This window comes from Sus scrofa, chromosome 8 (genome assembly GCF_054392235.1).
Source record: "Sus scrofa isolate SSC_HxYL_T2T_F1_AM1 chromosome 8, Sscrofa_HxYL_maternal_Yorkshire_Landrace_v2.0, whole genome shotgun sequence".
In the NCBI taxonomy this organism is placed as follows: Eukaryota; Metazoa; Chordata; class Mammalia; order Artiodactyla; family Suidae; genus Sus; species Sus scrofa.
The window spans coordinates 90,095,678-90,111,032 of record NC_139390.1 but is presented as its reverse complement, the minus strand read 5'-3'; the positions used below and the strand labels follow the sequence as shown (position 1 = coordinate 90,111,032).

The following is a 15,355-nucleotide window of genomic DNA, read 5'->3' as shown; positions in this document are numbered from 1 at the left end:
TTTATGTGCAATAAATAAATTACCATTTACTATAATATATTTTAATATATTCTTTGGTAGTATTCATCAATTGACATTTAGTTTTGACTCTTTTAAAGTCTGAACGTCTGTGATTATGTTGAACTGTCATAGTGGCCAGAACTGAGGACATTTTAAAAAACTGGGTCACTGCCCAGAAATTAAAACCATCTTCAGAGAGGCTCTTTATTGAGACCGTAATGTGTTATAATGAGAAAAGCTTGACAAAGTCTTTTTCAGAGTTCCTGTAGTGGCTCAGTGGAAACGAATCTAACTAGCATCCATGAGGATGCAGGTTCCATCCCTGGTCTCATTCAGTGGCTTAATCTGGCACTGCTGTGAGCTGTGGTGTAGGTAGCAGATAAGGCTCAGATCTGGCATTGCCATGGCTACAGCTCTGGTTTGACCCCTAGCCTGGGAATCTCCATATGCCTCAGGTAGGGCCCTAAAAAGACAAAATAAATAAATAAAGTCTTTTTCCAAATCATGTCATTTTCTATCCCAGCTTGACTTTGTAATACTAGGTAACAGTAAGTATGGTCACAGTGACTTTCAGGAATTACTATCAAAAAGGAGATAAAATTTTATTCAAAATTTTATTCTGTTTTATTCTGAGCATGCCTTATAAATTAATTTTAAATTAATTCATTTGCTCATTTTAAAATGTGCAATTCCACAGGCATAAACTTCAAGTCACAGAAACTCTATACAAAAAAACTATTTGTTTAAGATAAAATATGTGCTAATTACTCTATCATACATAATCATAGTAGAATAAGAACAGAAAAAGAGAACATCAATGAATTTGATATAAAGTAACATCATCATTGAGGCAATTAAGATTATTTAATCTGATTGCAAAACTGAAGCCAATAAACTGGAGCTATTATATAAAAATAAAACATGGTGACAAAGGATCTTAAAGGTTGATATTATTGCCTCAAAATTCTTGAGAGAAGAATATTCCTTACAAATATTCAATATTGAATATTCTGGCTTTCTCTCTGAGAATACCTAAATTCTTTACTTCTTCTTTAAAAAAAATTCCAATAAGCTATTTCTAAACCAGGCTCTTATCCTAAAGCACCTTTGATCCAAATGGATCACACACTTGAATAAAATGACATCTGTCCTCAGGCCATTTCTAGATAGAGAAAACACATCTGTTCTAAGAACCCTTAGCCAATGGTTGGAAACTGTTCAGAAGAATTCCTTTTAAAGAAAAAAAAGAAAGAAAAGAAAGTACTGTGTACACAGTGAAAAGGGAAGATGCTAGAGGTTGGAAAAAAATTGAGAGCACTAACCCTTAAGAGGATAAAAAGAGAACTGTGTTTAATTCCCATTAAATTATCAGCCTTTCTATGAAAGAATTGATAATGAGATTCCCTCAGTGCAAACATCTTTGTGGGTGGATGTGAACACACCTGTTCAGGAAAAGTGAAACAAAACTTGAACTGACTTCCCTCCACACACAGGTCACCAAACATCTGTCATAAGTTATCAATTACTAGCCTAGCCTGGACCCAAGGCTGTGACCTGAGGTTGAAAAAGCCGCATAGCTCATTCTGTCTCTCACCCAGTCTGTGGTTTTGCCCTGTACCACCATTAAAGCTTCTGTTTAAATCTCCAGGGGTTTGGAAGATCAGATTGACCCCGTGACATTAAAAACGTATTTACGTCCAGGGTTTCCATACGCACCACCCTGGGGCTGATCTTAGTTAGGATTTTGCAACTTGCAGTAATGCAGCTAGCTCCAAAAAGATCTACCCAGTAATTGGCATAGTTCCTTAATTGTATAAGTTCCTTGATTGTAACATAAAGACAAAGCTTCCTTTCCCAAGGAAGGTTTGAGTGTGTGTGTGTGTGTTTTAAGATTTTGGTTTCGATCAAATATAAGCACATATAAAGCATTTGCATAAAAGCAAATGAAACAAAGAAAGAAAAACAATTTTAAAAGTCTTATGGGGAGTTCCTATTATGGCACAATGGAAACGAATCTGACTAGGAACCATGAGGTGGCAGGTTTGATCCCTGGCCTCGCTCAGTGGGTTAAGGATCTGAGTTGCCATGAGCTGTGGTGTAGACGTGGTTTGGATCTGGTGTTGCTGTGGCTGTGGTGTAGGCCGGTGGCTACAGCTTCAATTAAACTCCTAGCCTGGGAACCTCCATATGCGGTGGGTGCACCCCTAAAAAGACAAAATTTTTTAAATAAAATAAAAGTCTTATGGGCACAACTAACTAGGTGAACTTCTTCCCTTGTGAATAATTATTAAAACTTTTGACAACCACATCAACTGTCAACGCCTTTGATCCCTCCTGTGTCACTTTACTGTAATGTCCCAGCTCAGTCGGGTATATGTGAGAACTATTCTCTGAGTGGCTAAGGCACTCATCCACTGAGTTTGCCCAGCGGTTGTGTGATTTGGTGCTTAACCTTCTGGGGTCTTTGCCTCCTCATCTTTGAAATCAGAGGACCAGACTAATTGATACCTTAGGTCTTGTCTAGCTCCAAAATTCTGTGAACTAGAAAGCAGTGCAAGTCTCCACCACTTTCCAAGAAAGATGTGGTAAAGAGAAGCGGTCAGTTTGACTCAGGCGTTGGCAGTTGACTCCGTGCTGGCCCAGCTCAGAGAGTTTGGGGCTTACTTGGCTGTATTCTGATTTTTTTTTTTTTTACCCTTTGTGCTGATGCAGAAACACAGGCAGTGTCTCCCAATGCAGAGCCCATGGGGCATCCTGCCACACTGACCTTTCTATAAGGGATGCTCACCGCTAAGTAAGGACAGCATCGCACCAGTCAAAGTTTTCAAAGCTGCGTAACTCGACATGGGACTTGGGGTTTCAGTTAATGGGGGCATCATGTCTTTAAGGTGTAGGAATAACTCAGTGGTTATATTTTCATACCTGGGTTTGAAGGTAAAGCTATCCCATGACCTTGAAATGGGTAGGGACTGGTGTGCTGGGAAGTGGTGTGGAGCTGGGTGGTGGTGAAGGAGAGTCATCATAAGAGAGCAGCTTTCAGAGCGTCTATGTGGTGTTGGCAGGGTGGGAGGTGTGCATTGGCTAAGGGAGGGGCATCCATGCTCTCTGAGGGACTTTGGCTTTTACTATGAATGAAATGGAGAATTGTTGGAGGATTTTGAACAGAAGAGTGACATGGTCTGACTTGAGTTTTCTATTTTTTCATATTTTTACATTTTTAATTTAATTATTTGTCTTCATCTTTTTAAGGCTTTATTGGGGGTGTAGTTGATTTACAATGTTGTGACAATTTCTTATTCTTTTTTTTTTTTGGTCTTTTTGCCATTTCTTGGGCCGCTCCCGCGGCATATGGGAGGTTCCCAGGCTAGGGGTCTAATCCGAGCTGTAGCTGCCAGCCTATGCCAGAGCCACAGCAACTCGGGATCCGAGCCACATCTGCGACCTACACCACAGCTCATGGCAACGCCAGATCCTTAACCCACTGAGCAAGGCCAGGAATCTAACCCGCAACCTCATGGTTCCTAGTCGGATTTGTTAACCACTGCGCCACGATGGGAACTCCCCAACAATTTCTTCTTTTTAAACAAGATCAATAGCAGCCACATAGAGCTAGCAGGCTGGGCAGGGCAGGAGCAGAAGCAGGCACATAGGGCTGAATCCTGGCTCTCTTAAGTGCTTGATGCCCATCGGCCTGGCATTGACCACCCCAGCCTCCGTTTTTCTCCTGTGAAACAAGAGGACGATAATAGCTGAGGTTCCTTTCATTTCCAATTTTCAAGGCCTCAGTACTTGGAGGGATATTTAGAAATTTCTCCTTTTAAATATAAGCAGTTTCACACATGGTATTTACATTCTTTCCTGTGGTTTTAAAATGCAGATTTTGAAACTCAGTACATTAGCAACATAGGATGTTTCATTGGCTCTGGAGAAAGGTTATAAATTACAGGAAAATATAAATTGTGGTAATAAAAGGGGGCTCACCCTATTCCAGCTGTAAATGATAATTCATGAAAACGGTAACCACAACAAAAGACTGTGCGTGCGCGCGCACACACACACACACACACACACACACACACACACACACTTTTTCCTTGGGAGGAAGGAAGCCAGGTGATTATTTTTTAAAAGGATAATTACAGTTGAATTTAGTATATAAGAGACCAAAATCCAAGTATCCTTAAGTCAGAGAGGCTTAAAATAACGACAAAATACAAAGGTAAGGACCCCAAATAAGGAAGATATGCAAATGGTGTCATAGGGAATTCCTCACTATTTAAATTATAAAATAATGACCTTACTTCTCAAGTGCCCATAATTCATTCTCCAAGTAGAATATTCCCAGATAGCCTCAGTGAGTTTGTTCCTTGTTTCTGCCAGTGGAACGGCATTTAATTAGTTTTTCAGGCTTTACATGAAGCTGGCAGAGGAAAAGAAAAAAGAAAAAAATCCTGTCTCCTTTCTACCTGCCTGTGAATCTACAAAAGTTAATCTGACGGTGGCAAGAGGAAACAAGATGTGAGACTTAAAAAGCGAGAGAGGGTGTGCTTGATCATTTGACTTGCACATGTAAGGATTCCAGAGCTGTGTTTCCTTGAGAGAAATCCCACAGTGCCAATTAACCGAACGTATTCCAAAACAATTCTCTGTTTGGAAAGAATAATTTTCATTGTGGGTGTTCCTTGAAATCGTATGCCTCATCCCCTGTTATTACTGAGATGTGTGCTATGCAATTCAAAGTACCAGCCTCGTTTCCACGCACTCTATAGATTAGAGCTGCATCCCACACACAGTGTCAGATAACCTGTTTTAATTTTGTCCAGCGCTCACATATTTGAACTTTCAGGAAGATTTTTTTTTTTTGAATGTGGACAAGCCATCTCTGCCTAATGTGAAACCAAATATTTCACGTCAGAATTATCAAAAACACTAAAAGCAGGAGATGTGCTTTAATCAAGAAATCGCTTTTCTTGCAAGAAATTTTAAAAGAAGTCCACTTTCCTGGCTGGGTTGAAATAGCATCTTCATTTTTCTTTGCAATAATGTGACGATGTTATTTGTCCTCCAGTGTGAGGCAAAATGGGACTAGAGAGGACTGAAAGGTTTCCCTAACTTGGGGAATGCATTCTCCATTTTATTAGGCTGTGTCCTCTCTCTGGGTTTCTGGAGTCTATTTTTTTAAAACCCAATAAATCATTTAACCAATATTCATTCTAAGATGTAATTTGGTGAATAGAATATATGTGCTTTTCATCAGGGCACACATCTTTTTTAAGGCTGAAACCACCACACACAAAGGATTTAATTCTGACAGACATTTGTTCTCAGCATAAATACTTTAGGGCCAATAGTTGTCCCCACTTAATCATGCTTCTTAAAAGTGAATTCCAGAAGACTTGAGGCCCCAAATGACCCCTGGTAAGGTGAGTTGTCAGTAAATTACTTTTATGATGTGCCCTAGGGAAGTAAGTCTGCTAGAAACTTGGTAGGGAGCTGACCCCCTCTTGCCTGTAGGGGGATGACCTTTAACTTTATCTAACCTTTGCATTTCTAATTCTAAATTTCTGGGAGGCATTTAGTCACATTGTTGGATATCATCAAAAAAAGGGAGACCTCTCCTGTGCCCATAAGATAGTATTAAGCGCACATTTGTGGCTAAACTTCTCAGTGAGGCATGCCAGGAAGGTTTTTTATTTCTATGGTTTACTTTTAAATACCAAACGGTTAATGAGTTGCAATATAAGTGAGTTCAAAACAGATTCATAGTTCAGTTATGACTGCCTTGGGTGACATTTGGGGAACACTAGAGAAAATGTAATCCCTGTAGTTTTGCCGATTTGAATTTACTGTGGCATTTGAAAATTTTTAAGAGCCATTAAAAATAAATGAAGATATTGCATCAGAGTACTTTATTTATTTATTTATTTATTTTTTTACAAAATAGTTACTGAGAACACACGTCTTGTCGACTTTTGTGCTGTCTTCATTATGAGAAAGCTTTTAATGTGCTTTGGGGGGATAATTGCATTGAAATTATTGAATGCAGGAATTTAGATTCAGTTTGGGATGGAAAGAATATACTTTTATTCGGCTGTCTTATACTGAAAACATTGGGAAATAGTGCTCTTTTTACAGGATATAAAATACAAAGTAATTTCTTGTTAATGATCAGGGGATAACAGGTAGACCCAGATGTATACATTTTAGTTCCATATATTTCTAATTTTCCTTCTTTTCCCATCCATTTTGGATGACAGAGGAAGGGCTAGGATGTTTAATTTTTTCCTAAAGAAAAGTATTTCATTGCTCAGTTTTATTGTTTATAAATGTATTATATATACATGTAAATACATGTACATATATATACATGTTATATAATAAAACATTGTATGGCTGAGTGAAATATTACTAAAGATAAGCTTTCCCCTCCCAGATTACACACCTAATTTGTAATCAGACAGTGTTTAGATATGTAAATACATAGACTAAATGTAGAATATTTCTATAATCTCTCTGATTTATATGTCAGATTGTAACGTAAGCAAAGCCAAGCAGTCTAAGCTTTGCATGTGATACCAACCCTTTGAAGAGTTCAACAATATGCAGTCATAGAAGCAATTAGTGTAAATTCAGTAATTTTTTAGTGGGGAAGGAAAGAGATCAGCAAATTCTTTCCTATAAACCAAAGGTTCTGGCTCAAGAGCTATATAAACAAGATGTAAGTTTTAAATAGAGTTTAAATGCCACCCAGGAGAAAAACTCAATGGTAAAGAAGTTGTCAACAGACAGGGAGCAATCTTTAAATGATGAAGAAAATATTAAACTGGGGACAGTAACGTTATGAATACACAAACATGTGCGCCCAGAAACTTTAGCCCAGAAGGTCCTCTCCCCCCACCCTATCCCACTGTTTAGCTTTGGATGTGGGATGTGTAGTAACAGTAAAACAGGATAGAGACGTAACTCACTGATAACCCGAAGAAGAGTTTACTAGAGAAAATAGCCATCGAATTCACAATTTTGAAATGAATTTGGAAGCAATCATTAACATACAAGAAATACCACATTAAGACATTAATATTCAACCTATCTTAGGCTGCTTGTTTTAATCCTACCAAAAGCATTCGTTGGTCATCACATGTGCTTCCATGGCAATATGGCTAGGTATTTTCTTGTGTGTGTGTGCGTGTGTTTGTTTTGTCACACATTCTGCATGCAAGTGTCTTGGTGGTTTTAACCATTACATTCTCTTCTACTTTATTATTGCCTGGAGGCTTGCTGTGCAATTACCATTGAACGTGGACTAGGAGACACAGTCACATGATTTAGTTACTGAACAGGGCCCATTCCTGGAGCCATCTCTGGAACCTAACCAAAAAAACACAGGACCTGGAGTGTGAAAGCTAGTTCCCCAAAGGAAAATCAGAGTGCTCTGAGGGAAAGGAATGGAAGGTGGGCAGGAAAAGCAGCAGAGATCCAAGAAACTCAAGTTAATGAGGGAGAGGAAGCAGAATGAATGATGCAGTACAGGCTATAATCAAAGTACGAACCAAGTCTGGGAGAGCCCGGAGGAAAGAGCAGCAAACTAGCACCCTGTGAGGATGGTAGCACCTGACGTAGGGATTTTCTCTTAAAGGCTGTGGGCAGGAAAGAGGGAAGAGCCTTTCAGGCAGGAAACATCATGAAAGAATTGACATGCGGCTAGACATATACACTGAGGCAAGAGGCAGCTCCATTAAAGGGTCTCTGTTCTTAGTTGGGGACTCTGAGTCCCTTTCTCTAGTAGGCATTGAGGACAGTCCTGGCCAGCCCCCAGGGATGTACTCCGCTCCCATGTAACCACCTACTTCTTCAGGCAGCTGTGATGGCCCTACTTCCCCTTACAGGGGATCTGGAAGTTTCCTCTTAACTGGAGGGCAAGGCAGCTTAAGAACTGGATCTAGAAAGAACTGAAAAATTATTGCAAAGGGAGAAGATCCTAGGGAAAACAGAAACGCAATTCAAATGGGCTTCAAAAAACAAAAGGTAACAACCCCCAGCTTGGCTTTCCCCTGTGTTGGCTTCATTCTTAGCCAGGCTTTCTTCTTCTTTTTTTTTTTTTTCTTTGTCTTTTTGTCTTTTCTATGGCCTGACCTGCAGCATATGGAGGTTCCCAGGCTAGAGGTCGAATCAGAGCTATAGCCACCAGCCTACACCACAGCCACAGTAACTCAGGACCCAAGCCACATCTGCGATCCACTCCACAGCTCACGGCAACGCTGGATCCTTAACCTGATGAGCGAGGCCAGGGATGGAACCTGCAACCTCATGGCTCCCAGATGGATTCATTAGCCACTGAGCCACGATGGGAACTCCCAGGCTTTCTTTCTTCTTGTGGCAGAGATTGGAGCAGTTCCAGACGCGTGTCCTACCAGTTCAGCAGATCCAGGGCACAGTGCTGCTTTTCTGTAGGACTTCCAGCAGGTGTCTTCTAACTGAGGCTCCCGTTTTGGGCCCCACAACCACATTGGGGCCAGTCATGTGCTCCCGTGGTTGGTTGGCCTGAGCCAGGTGCCCTTCTCTGGAGCCAGGGGCATAGTCCAACTATTAAACTCCAAGTGTGGAGGGAGCAATCCCCCAAGGGAAATAGTGTTGTCACTAGAGGAGTAGGGAGTGGATTCTGGGCTATCAAAAAACAGACATCTGCTCCTCTCTGGCCAAAGAAGGCTACTTTGAATCAGAATCCAAGGCTCTTCATATTCAATCTTACCTTCCTTCCTCCCCATGCTTCTTATTACTGGGCTTTCCTCTGGGTCATATTTCAAGGACATTCAAGTGTTGTAAAGCAACCCAACTAAAGCTTTCTGTTGGCAAAATATACCTAATTAGGTGGTGTTTTCTGAATGTTCACATAGCACTAGTTCCTTGCTTATGTCTACGTTTATTTTTAAGACATGTAGAACAAGCTACCTTGATTTGATATTCCAATAAATTATGCATCAGGAAGCATTGCTAAGTTCCCAGAAACAATGGGGCCAAAAAGACTGACTCAATAGCTTTTTAATGTTTTATTAAAGTATGGTTGATTTATAATGTTCCTTCAATTTCTATTGTACAGAAGAGTGATCCAGTCGCACATAAATGTACATTCTTTTTTTTTTAATACTATCTTTCATCATGTTCTAACCCAAGAGATTGGGCATAGTTCCCTGTTCTGTATAGTAGGACCTCATTGCTTATTCATTACAAATGTAGCCGTTCACATCTACTAACCCCAAACTCCCAGTCCATCCCAAGCCCCCCCACTTTTAAATCACAGAAAATGACCTGTCTCCACAACAGGATAGCTGAGGCTCTATAAGAAACACATCTGCACAACCCACGGTCCTGTCCTAATTTGAAAGGCTTTGGTGAAATTTCTATTTCAGTTCCATCCATTATCATATTCTTTAGTGAGCCACTGTAGGGTTTGCATCCAAGCCTGCACTGCAAGAATCCCAGAAGCGTGTAGGAAACTGCCTTCAAAATGCTAAAATTGAGAATATGAAATATTTGATGGTAAAGTTTTATATTTTTGTAACATATAATTTTGGGATATTTTGCACCCTGTGGCTCTAAAGTTCACATTTCTTTCCAATGATGTTGAGCTCATTTTGTACAAAATCTAATTAACTTTGGTAAACAAGTAAGACATGTTTTAATTTGTCTTTAGTTGTAGTGGTGTGATTAATGCGCTATAGACTACCAAAAGAGTAATATTGTCATTCTTTTTTATGCTTTGAATATCCTCATGAGTCTTTGCTAGGTGTTTAATAAACACATTAAACTCTGTTCTTGTTTATCCACTTAAATGAAAGCAAGGGAAAGTTTGAAAAGCACAAATCCTGACTCTACCCAAGAATGTGTGTACTTTCATCTCTAACATTAGGAAAATCTACCAATTAGTTATTTGTTTTCTTATTGAAAGCCTTTGTCACATTTAAACATGGTCTTCAAATTAATGCTAAGTGAATGCAATAAGCATTCAAAAATAAGTTAATTTCGGAGTTCCCGTCGTGGCTCAGTGGATAATGAATCCGACTAAGAACCATGAGGTTGTGAGTTCCATCCCTGACCTCGCTCGGTGGGTTAAGGATCCGGTGTTGCCGTGAGCTATGGTGTAAGTCGCAGATGTGGCTGTGGCTCGGATCCCACGTTGATGTGGCTCTGACGTAGGCCAGCGGCTACTGCTCTGATTGGACCCCTAGCCTGGGAACCTCCAGTATGCCACAGGTGCGGCCCTAGAAAAGGAAAAAAGACCAAAAAAAAAAGTTAATTTTTTGATGAAAAAAGCTAGTTTATGTCTTATGTGTCTAGTTTTAAATAGGGATAATATTACATAAATATATGACAAACTTTCTTTTTTGTTCTCTCTGCCTAAAGACATGCTATGTACTCATTATACCTCACTAAAAAAAATTAGCTTGTTTTCCTTAGCATATATTACACCATTGTCTATCACATCCATTCTTTCTTTCTAAAGGTGGTGTTTAATTTGCTTTAGAAAGCAATAACTTGATTCTTCTGCTTGATTTTACCACCCTGGCCCCTTGTCAGACTTTTTCATTCTGCCACTTGATTATGTCAAATGATGGAATGGTATTTTTGCTTAGAAACTGGCTTTTCACCCATGGCAGGTTCAGGTGAGATCCAGCCACAAGACTATGAACCAGAGATGGTAATGAAGCTACTTTCAGTTTGATCCTAAAGACAACAGAACTGTGGAATCGAGCTCAGAGCAGTTGTCTGTTTTCTGAAGGTCTCTGTGTAGGAGCTTACTGAATGATTTCCCTGTGTTTTATGGATCTGCAAAAATATGGCTCTGCTTCACATGGGGGAGATGGCTGTAGGTCTGCATTCCATTCACTGACCAATTCATATGCCTCAGGTGTGCCCTAAAAGAAAAAAGGCCGAAAAAAGACAAAAAAAAAAAAAAAAGAAAGAAAAAGAAAGCTTTTGCTCTTTAAAATTTTTTTGGATTTCAAAATCGCCTAGAAGAAATTATGGACCTCTCAGAGCACAGCAGTGTGATTTAGCATCTCATTTGTCTGGCAGTGAGTTCATCATGAACTTTTAGGGACAGAGCTAGGAAAGCAAAATTAAGCAAAAATGCCTTCTGAGCTTCCTTTAAGAAAATAGCTGTCACCGAGTGCCATGTGCTTTCATCATAAAATCACAAACTTGTAGAAGTTGAAGGAACCCTTGGAGTCATTCAACCTCTCGCTTCCATTCTGCAGTTGAGGAAACTAGAGCCTGGAGAAACGAAATCATTTGTTCGAGGTTGGTTAGTCACACAGAGCCAGGCGGACACTGAATTATATACAAAATTAATCTTCGGTATTTAAAAAGTCTGATGTTTTGCTGTTAGTTTTCCCAGCATGTTCCAAGTTTCTTAGTGACAGTGAACAGTGGATTAGAAATATGGAGGACACAGAGGGTTCTCCAGAGATTGATTTACCAAGAAGTGGAAACTGACAGCAGGGTGGAAAGCAGCAGATCTGCGGGGCAGGAAGAACTTCATACATTCCCTAAAGGCTAGATAGCACGACTATCGGATTCATGGCTGGGTGACAATACCTGTCGCTTGTTCAGGTACTATTAATCCAAGGAAATGCAATGCTTTTCCATGAACACAAATGAAATTCTACATGCTACTACTTGTTTCCAACCTATTCACCTTAGGTTACGTTTACTTCTTTCAAAACGTCCCCCCAGTATCAAGGTATAAAAACATACTTTGGAATATCTCAATGATATTCCAATTAAATGGAATTTTGTAAGGAAAGAGACATGAAATGGCAGTGTTAGTATTAATTGATGATAAGGGTTGATCTTCAGAAAAACAATGTGAAAACAAAATATAGATGAGGTCATTGTTATAAAGGAGAACCCTAAGGCAATAAGAAAAAGTTAAAATTGGGAGTTCCCATTGTGGCTCAGCAGGTTAAGGACCAGATCGTATTCTCTGTGAGGATGCAGGTTAGATCCCTGGCCTCGCTCAGTGGGTTAAGGATATGGTGTTGCTGTGGCCTGTGGTGTAGGCCAGCAGCTGCAGCTCCGATTTGGCCCCTAGCCTGGGAACTTCCATATGCCACAGGTGCAGGTTAAAAAAGAAGGAAGGAAAGAGAAAGAAAGAAAGGAAAGAAGTAAGAAACAAAGGAAGGAAGAAAGAAAGGAAGAAAGAGAGAATTAAAATTGTATTTACAAAAGGATGTATAAAATATATATTTTTTAAAGATTATCAGTCACATTTTTAGTAGCTTGATTTCTGTTAAAATTCCCACGTCCCTGAGAAAGCTGACTTTTATCCTTATCTGTCTTTTTGGTTTACTGGGAACAAATTTTGGCTCTTTCCTTGAACGCAGATTTTGGTAGTGAGAATGTTTGAGAATCTTTGGGTTCAGAAAAGAAGAAATAGTTTTAGACAGAAAATAAAAGGCAGAACCTAAGAGAGTTTAGGCAGCGAAATCTCTGGGTTTATCATTTGGCCCACGTCAATGTAGTAACTTCCAGAGTCAAACTCCATTGTCAGATTGCAGGATTTTGTGTTCTCGTCCACGACTTTTCAAACCTATTAGTTTGCTCAGACTACTGCAAGGCAATCTGATGTTCCTTGCTTTCTTTTTAAAATAAAGAACCTTGGATCAGATAAAACAGAGATAAAATATTTTCTCAATCTCTGCTCACTTAGTGTAAAGACCAGAGCAAGTTCCATTTACTTTATTCTTCATTTCTATAGAAGAAATAAAGAGCAAGTAGGATAGATTTAAGAGTTTGAGTATAAAAGTTGATCCATGGTTAAAAAACAGGAGCTAATTGCATCATTTTCTTCTTGTTTTAGTAATGTTCAAGAATTAACAAAAGATCACTGTGGTTATAATGTTTGGTTCTTGGAAATGAAATTTAAGATTATAGCTGCATAATTAAATTTAAAGCATGCAATAAATTAAACCAACTCTTTCTACTTATGCAGACGTTATCTAGCTGGTGGGCCAGAGTAAAGTATACTTTAGACACACTGTGCGGTAATGACTTAGATTGGGGTTGGCGAACTGCAGACCGAATCTGGCCCACAGCCTGTTTTTCTAAATAAAGTTTTATGGAACAAAGCTACACCATTTCTTTACATGTCACCCATGGCTACCTTTGTGCTACAACAGGGGACTGGAGTAATTGTCAATAGACAGACTATATGGCCCTCAAGGCCTTAAATATTTACTATCTGGAAATAGCACCTTTAGGAAAAAGTTGGCTGACTCCAGACTTAGGTGGTCAGTTCATTGTTCTCAATACAGTCCTCTCTGAGGACACTAGACTATCATTTCCACAATGATATTTTAACAAAATTAGTGATAGCTTGAAAAAGTTAGCGTATTTCTCTAAGATGCATATTTTAGTCTTAATTATTTGGTGGTTTATAGTTCTAGGGCTTTGAATTTTTTAGGACATCATTACAAAGAACTATTTTTGAGAGTTCTGTATTTGGAACTAGTGAAAAGAAAGTGGTACAGGTGCTTCTGCATGTGTTCTGTGACCTACTCTGAATGACTTATGTATGATTTCCATTAGTCACTGGCACACCTGGGGCTTGTGTACGTATCTCAAATCCCAACCTGTGGTCTTGACTCCCTGGATAGACTTCCGCTTTCTCCCATTACCCTTGCTGCACAGGCAGACCTCACTACACTTCACTTATTACTGCGTTTCCCAGATACCCGCGAGTTTTTACAGATTGGAGGTTGTTGCAGCCCTGCTCACTTTGTGTCTCTTTGTCACCTTTTGCTCATCTTGAAATATTTCCATATTTTTCGTTATGATCATATTTGTTATGGGGGTCTGTGATCTGTGAATTTTTTTTTTCTTTCTGCCATTTCTAGGGCCGCTCCCGCGGCATATGGAGGTTCCCAGGGTAGGTGTCTAATCGGAGCTGTAGCCGCCAGCCTATGCCAGAGCCACAGCAATACAGGATCCAAGCCGTGTCTGCAACCTACACCACAGCTCACGGCAACGCCGGATCCTTAACCCACTGAGCAAGGCCAGGGATCTAACCAGCAACCTCATGGTTCCTAGTCAGATTCGTTAACCACTGAGCCACAACAAGAACTCCTGTGATCCGTGATCTTTGATGTTACTACTACAACTTGCTGAAGCCTCCGATGATGGTTAGCATTTTTTAGCAATAAAATCTTTTTTATTATTTTTATTAAAGTTTAGTTGACTTACAATATTGTGCCCATTTCTGCTGTACACATTGTAGCAATATAATGTGTACAATGTATACACATTCCTTTTCTTGTATTATCTTCCATCACAGTCTATCCCAAGAGATTGGATATAGTTCCCTGTGCTGTACAGTAGGCCCTTAAGCAATAAAATCGTTTTAAATTAAGATATGTCTATTTTAGACAGAATATTGCTGCACACTTAATAGACTACAGCATAACTTTTATATGTACTGGGAAACCAAAAAGTTTGTGTAACTCACTTTATTGTTGTTTTTTGCTTTATTCTGGTGTTCTGGAACCAAATCTCCAAGGTCTGCCTTCTGCAGCGTACAGAAGGGCAGCCCAAGGACAGTCTTCCTAAGCTACATCCTTTCCTGGAGCACTAACTACCTTCCACTGACATTGTCTCTCCATATGGTCCAAAAGCTCCTGCCAGACAGAGACCAAGCTGATGTCATCTTCCCACATGCCAGACTTGAGCACCATTTGCAGTATAGAACTGATATTTCCATCTAAAAGTATACTTTCAAAATTTTCTTCTTCTGCTCATGCTCAGGAGTTGAAGTATGTATTAAATTAAAAGTGACCATTTGATTTATCATCCAACTGGGATACCTTTGCAAGTAAGAGAGTTTTATTAGAATGTAGACCAAAGCCATGTCCAAGCAAACTGGAACATAGAGTCACCCTAAGTTTTATAAATTTTTTAAAATCACAAAATTGACTTATACCACATCTGGTCATTAACTACCTGTTTATCATAAAATAGAAGAATGACCTTGACAATGGGAAAAAATGACTAAAAACAAAAATGTTTTAAAAATTGAGGGAATTTCGGAGTTCCCGTTATGGCTCGGTGGTTAACAAACCTGACTAGTATCCATGAGGATGCGAGTTCAATCCCTGGCCTTGCTCAGTGGGTTAAGGACCTGGCGTTGCTACAGATGCAGCTCTGACCCTGTGTGACTCTGGTGTAGGCTGGCAGCTGTAGCTCCAATTCGACCCCTAGCCTGGGAACCTCCATATGCTGCAAGTGCGGCCCCAAAAAGACAAAAGACAAAAAAAATAAAAATAAATAAAACATATTAAAAAAATTGAGAGACTATCGGTTA

General features: G+C 39.6%; 1 protein-coding gene and 1 long non-coding RNA gene across 4 annotated transcripts in view; one reads left to right on the top strand and one right to left on the bottom strand.

The window, feature by feature from the left end:
* The window catches only part of HHIP (hedgehog interacting protein), a 94,608-nt gene that overhangs the window by 22,753 nt on the left and 56,500 nt on the right, over nucleotides 1–15,355 (top strand). The gene's annotated exons all lie outside the window — the stretch shown is intronic.
* On the bottom strand, nucleotides 3,982–10,971 carry LOC146400929 (uncharacterized). The gene is made up of 2 exons (XR_014812899.1): nucleotides 10,236–10,971; nucleotides 3,982–8,133 (listed from the first exon to the last, which is right to left on the bottom strand). It is a non-coding gene; the product is annotated as an uncharacterized LOC146400929 (long non-coding RNA).